Source organism: Triticum aestivum, chromosome 2A (assembly GCF_018294505.1).
Source record: "Triticum aestivum cultivar Chinese Spring chromosome 2A, IWGSC CS RefSeq v2.1, whole genome shotgun sequence".
NCBI lineage: Eukaryota > Viridiplantae > Streptophyta > Magnoliopsida > Poales > Poaceae > Triticum > Triticum aestivum.
This window is the reverse complement of record NC_057797.1, coordinates 389,039,905-389,046,708: the sequence shown is the minus strand read 5'-3', so window position 1 is coordinate 389,046,708 and position 6,804 is coordinate 389,039,905.

Genomic DNA, 6,804 nt, shown 5'->3' with positions numbered 1-6,804 from the left:
CTAAAAGAATTGAACAAGATTCACAAAGAAACAACACTAGTGCACCTAGTCCTTCTAGAAAGAAAAAGAAAAAGAAAAATGATAGGACTTCAAATTCTTCTAGTGAACCTGAAATAGAGAAACCTCCTGATAATGAAAATGAAACTTCTATCTCGGATGCTGAAACTCAATCTGGTGATGAACACTCACCTAATGATAATGAAAAAGATAATGATGGGGTTCATGAAGACTCTCAAGCAACAAATGATAAAGAACCAAATAATGATGTTGAGATAGAACCACCTGTTGAACTTGATAACCCGCAATCTAAAAATAAAAGATATGACAAAAGAGACTTTGTGGCTAGGAAGCACGGTAAAGAAAGAGAACTGTGGGTTCAAAAATCTATGCCTTTTCCACCCAAGTCAACTAAAAAGAATGATGACAAAGAATTTGAACGCTTTGCTGAAATGCCGAGGCCAGTCTTTTTGCGTACTCGCTTGATTGATATCCTGAAAATGCCTCATTATGCAAAGTATATGAAAGACATCATCACTAATAAGAGAAAAATACCGAAAGCTGAAATCTCCACTATGCTTGCTAATTATACTTTTAAAGATGGAGTACCTAAAAACTTGGAGATCCAGGTATACCAACTATACCTTGCTCCATCAAAAAGAATTATGTGAAAACTGCTTTGTGTGATTTAGGAGCTGGTGTTAGTGTTATGCCTTTCTATTTATATAAAAGACTTGACTTGAATAAACTCACACCTACTAAAAATATATTTGCAAATGACCGACAAATCAACTGCTATACCTATCCGTATCTGTGAGGATGTGCCTCTTGTTGTTTCTAATGTTACTATTTTGACTGTGTTTGTTATACTTGAGATGCCCGAGGACGACAACATGTCGATTATCCTTGGTAGTGAAAGTGCTAGTGATCGACTAGATGGGGGGTGAATAGGCGATTTTTATGAAAGTCTTCAAAACATGGAAGTTTCGAAGACAAACGATAGAAATAAACCTATTACCATGCAGCGGAAGGTAGACTACACTAAGCAAGCCATAGTCAAGTATTCAATGAAGTGAAAGCACAATGACTAATAGCAGCTAGGCAGTATAGATCAGGTAGGAAGATAGTGTGAAGCCAATCAAAACAATCAGTTACTTAGTGAAGACAAAAGATAATGCAATGACTTCACCAGGGCCAACAGTAAGTAAAGGAATGGGAAGGACGAAACCAGTGACTCGTTTAAGACAATGATTTGTTGGACCAGTTCCAGTTGCTGCGACAACTGTACTTCTGGTTAGGGAGGCTAAGATTCAACTCAGAAGACCACGTCTTCACCTTATTCCCCTTGAGCTAAGGACACCCAGTCCTCGCCCAATCACTCTAGTAAGTCTTGAAGGTAGACTTCCAAACCTTCACAGACTTCGTTCACCGGTGATCCACAATGACTCTTGGATGCTCAGAACGCGACGCCTAACCGGCTGGAGGATTCACAGTCCTCAAGTGTAATAAGTCTTCAGATCACACAGACATGAAGACTTCAGTGATGCCTAACACTCTTTGGCTCTGGGTGGTTAGGGCTTTATCCTCGCAAGGAATTATCTCTCAAAGGCTTCGAGGTGGGTTGCTCTCAAACGACAAAAGCCGTACACTAACTCTAAGCAGCCAACCGTCTATGGTTGTAGAGGGTGGGCTATTTATAGCCACTAGGAAACCCGACCTGATTTGTCTGAAATGACCCTGGGTCACTAAGGAACTGACACGTGTTCCAATGGGCAGATTTCAAACACACGCGACAACTTTACTTGGGCTACAAGAAAAGCTGACTCATCTAGCTCTGGATAAGATTTGCTCTCATTGTCTTCGCTCGAAGACATAGGATTTTGGTTGAGCATCACTTCAGTCACTCTGACTTTGTTCACTTGGACCCCACTTAATAGTAGGTGGTTCCTATGACTCAACAAAGAAGAAAAGGAGACAACGAAACAACTAAGTCTTCGCGCCCCATAGTCTTCATGCAATGTCTTCTCTTGTCATAGTCTTTAATGTGAATATCTTCACATACCACCATTGTATTCAATGTCTTCATACATTTTTAGGGGTCATCTCCGGTAGATAAACCGAATCAATGAGGGACCACTACCTGTGTTATCCTGCAATTCTCACAAACACATTAGTCACTCAACCAGGTTTGTCGTCAATACTCCAAAACCAACTAGGGGTGGCACTAGATGCACTTAGAATCTCCCCCTTTTTGGAGATTGATGACAAACTGGTTGAAGTTTTCAACGGGGATAAAAGTATGTGAAATGTAAAGGATTTAGGTATTGTCTTCATAAGTGGCAAAGGCTCCCCCTGAAGATGTGCATATAAGTAATTTGCTTTTGGAATGCAAATGCACATGGCAGGTTGTACTTGTGGAGATCCTCTTCAACTTATGACGACAATTCATCATGCATGAAAAGTATGTGAAGATAATGACATGCATAATGAAAAATGGACGTCTGCAGAATGACCTAAGTGCGGAAGTTATCATCGCACATGCGGAATTTATCATCGCATCACAGAATAGCAAATAAGTAGCAGACGACCATCGAGTTTAAGTGTTACAACTCAAAGAACCAAATGTATCAAAAAGCAAGAGTTGTAAACACTAGGCAAAATATAAAACCACCGCCCATATGGACCCGCTTGAAGACTATCAAACTCATATGCTTCTCCCCCTTTTGTCAGTAAAGACCAAAAAGGTTTGAAGACATAGAACACCTACTCGTTCCCATGAGGAGTTGGTGAAGTAGCAGGGTCGTCGGTGTTGGTTGGCGGTGCAGACGAACTTGGTGCAGTGTTGATTCGCGCTGAAGGTGGTGAAGTAGCATCGTCTTCATCATCGATGGCACGTGCATTCACTATTGCAGCAGAGGAGGAGAACTCAGAGTCTTCAAGAGATGGAGTACGCCGCAGCACAGTCCTTCTCAGAGGTGTTGAGTCAAACTTGAAGCGTTCAGAGAAGCCATCATCTTGAAGATCATCTTCAGAACACATAAGCGTCAGCCCTTTCCATGTACGCCGACAAGTTTCATGGGCGACTAAGGCATTCTTGGTGGCAAGGTTGCGAATCCTGTTTACGTACACCAAGAGGCTTTTCATTTGGCGCTTCAGCCAGTCATGATGTTTATCCTGTTTTTGATGAAGGGCAACCAGAAGCTCTCGGTCATTGAGAACACAAGATCGCTTCTTAGGCTGTTGTGCAACGGTGCTTTCAGTGGCTTCAGTGAGGGCACGATGAGGTACACGGGTAGTACCAGCCAGAGGATAAACACGAGTGACTGCTTGGACTCCTTCAATGTGTTGTGAGAAGCTTTGATTATCAGCATTTTGAAGACTAAGGGGCTCCTTGGTAGGCTCTGGATAGATGGCTTCAACTGACATATCGACGTCAGGCAGAAAAATCAGATGATTGCGAGCAAAGGGCTGATAGGTGACACCTGAGTGTAGTTTGATCAGACGCATAATCCATGGAGCATAAAACTTCAAGCCAAAGAGATCAAATCCTGATGCAGCAAGTTGGCGGATGAAGAAGTCTTGTGCATTGAAGCTTTTGCCGTGAAGAATATGGAAGACCAAAGTCTTCATTGCACCTTCAAGCTTTGCATGTGGAGAATGTCCTTTGATGGGACAGAGAGTTCGCCTTATAATGTGATAGATAGTACGTGGCAGATACTCAAGGTCTTCAACAATGAACTCCTTAGGATATTCAGCATCGGGAGGCAAAGGCTTCATCATGCTAAGCATCTGACTCATGTTGGGTTCAGGCTTGTGAAAAATGCTTTCCATAGCAGCACTGTGAAGCTGACAACCAGGTTCATAAAGATCACCTAGAGTGGGAAGGCCAGTGAGCTCAATGACATAAAAGGCTTTGGCTTCATGATGAACATTGCCTGTCATCCACTCAAGGACCCAAGTCTTCGGATCCCTGTTGTAGCCACGAATATGAAGAGTGGCATAGAATTGGAGCAGCAATTCTTCGTTCCAATGCTCCTTGTCAGTGACGAACTGCAACAAGCCAGACTCTCTAAAGCAATCCAGCGCTTCTTCCAAATAGAGCAGACCAGTTATGACTTCAGTGTCAAGACGCATATGTGAAAAATGTGACCTTGATTGTAGAAGATGCATGAGTAATAACTGCGCTGTTGATAGCTCCAGAACCGATCAGAAGATATTCTTGCCTTAGAGTAGGGGTTCTTGGCGCTATCAAAGAAGGTTTTGTGTGCTTTGAAGCCATTGATATTGAATGATCCGGGTGCAGATGCAGTGTCTGGAAACCTAGGCAGCCTTGGCATTGGCTTCTGAACCTGCGGCCTGTGCTCGACGTGATAGTCAAATTGGGGACCAACAGCAGGTGGAGGAACAAGAAGAGGACATTTGACAGTGATAAGCTGGCCATAGTTGTATGCTTGCTCGATAGTATGTGGCCTTGGTGGCGGAACAGGAGCAGTGGTATCAACAGAGGCATTGGGCTGCACATCTGTTGCAGGTGCATCATTGGCTTCATTGGCTTATGGCACAGTGTTTGGTGCAGGCTCCACATTATCTTCAGCTATGACCATGTCATTGGCTTCAGTGGTGTTAGTGGTGGCAGCCTCAGGATTCTCAACCTCCACTTGAGGAGCTGGAGGGTCGGGCACCGACATGTTCACTTCAGGAACAACTTCTTCAGTGATGGGGGGAGTAGGGACACGTTCTTCTGCTTGTTTTTCTTCGGCTGATGCAGCCGGATTGTCTTCAGCAACTTTAGCTTCAGACTCGGAGACATTCACAGTAGGAGTGGCTTCTGGGAACACCTGACGTGCAACAGATTGGTGGTGCACTTCTCCTTCTGGAACGCTCGAAAGAGGGACTTGGGGCCTTGGTCCTTTGTGAAGCCTGCGTAACGCTGGCGACGCCTGTGGAGATGGAGTTGGCTTGGCCTCAAAGTCATCATCTTCTTCTTGCACTGGTGGGGTGACTTGTTGTTGGGGAGTACTCGGGGTGTCTTGTTGTTGTGGGTGATCAGCCCATGATGCATCCTGAGCAATTGGCGTCAGAGGACGACCAATGCTGATGAGTTCGCTATTCGTGAGAACAGGCGATGATACCAAGTTGTGCTCGATCTGAGGAAGAACTACATCATCTTCAACATTGTCATGGTGACCAATGTCTTCAGCAGCGGTGGGGTCAGCTGCTGGAATGTCTTCAGCTTCAGGAGCCTCTGTGGAAGCAGGCTCATGAACTACCATCCGTCGTTCTTGATGCGAAGAGTTAGGACGAGCAACCGAGATGGGCTCAACAACAAGGGGCTCTATGGGAGTAGCCCGATCTTTCTTGGTTTTGCGCTTCTTCTTGGAGGGAGCGACATCAGAAGCTTCAGGATTTTTCCTCTTTCTGGCTTCAGCCTCGGCAGCCCTTGTCTTCTTCAGTTCTGAAGCGGTTGACTTGACATTTGGCTTCGAGCTGGACATGCTGGTTGGGAAGACAATGCGAGGTTCTTTCCGCCTTGAAGGTGCAGATTTGTCAGTTGATGGCTTCTTCTTCTTTGCAGCCATTCTGGGGTCGATGCCAGGACGCCCAAGAGCCTTGCGCTTCTCAGCTTCATTGTAGGCTTGCACGCACTTGTCAGCCAGACTCTTCTTGCGCCCACGAGAACCTTTAGCTTCTTCTCGTTTCTTGAGAAAAGCTTCCTTAAGCTCGTGCATCATAACCTTGAAGTTTTTGACATCTTGCACGCTGAGCTTTGCCATGTGCTTCTTGAACTGAGCTTTCTCATAGTCGATCTTGTGCTTCAGTTCAATGATGTGCTGAGCTAGAGCTAGCTCAGAAGCAATGGCACCATTGAAAGAGATGCTGAGGCCAATTGGAAGTTGCAGATCATCAAAGTTGAGATTGGGGGTTTCAAACCACTCATCAATGAAGTTGTGGATGATTGCCACGTCAAAGAGAGGCAAATCATTGAAGATTTCTGCTTCTTCCTTGCTCTTAATCAGTTGCTCAAGAGCATCATCTGCAAGATCTTCATCACTGGACAGATCAATGTGTTCGTCTCGCAAAATGGCAGCAGGGGTCAATGCCCGATCAGTATTCTTTTTCATCTCCATCTTCTTGGAGATACGTGATAGATCTTCAGACTGCACACTGTCTTCAGGAGGTGCAGTAGCCAGTGGCTTCGCACGTGAAGCTTTTGGAGGAGCAGTTGACTTTGAAGCTTTAGCCTTCTTTTGCTTCTGCGGCTTTGGAGTAGGATTTGGGGCTTCATCAGTGTCGGCATCATCATCAGAATGATCTACTTTGGCACCTTGAACAGAAATGTGAGTGATAAGGCCATCAAGGTTGTAGAAAGGTCCGATGATATTGGGTTCAGCATCGCGTGTGCCATCAGCCCGGGGAGCAGAAGGACCAGGGTTGAAGTCTAGTCCCAATGACTTCTTGTTTTCCTTGGATGATGCCTTTGTGTGCTGGAAGTTGCGCTTGAAGAGATTATCGTCACGACACTAGAGCAGTGATGATGGGTCGACATTTTCAGGCTGTGGTCCACGAACCATACAGGGATAGAAACCCTGAGCAATAGCTTCGGCTCTGGTCTTGGGTGGAAGGCTTTAGAAGAGAATGTCACCCCAAGGACTCTTGATGGCATTCTTCTCAGCATACTCCTGGGTCACAAACTTGTATTTAAACCATTGTTCGGCCCAATATCTTCGAATCCATTGGATTCGTGTCTTGCGCTGATTGTAATCCTCTTCTGGATCTGTCTTGTACAGCTCTGAGAGGTCATCAGGC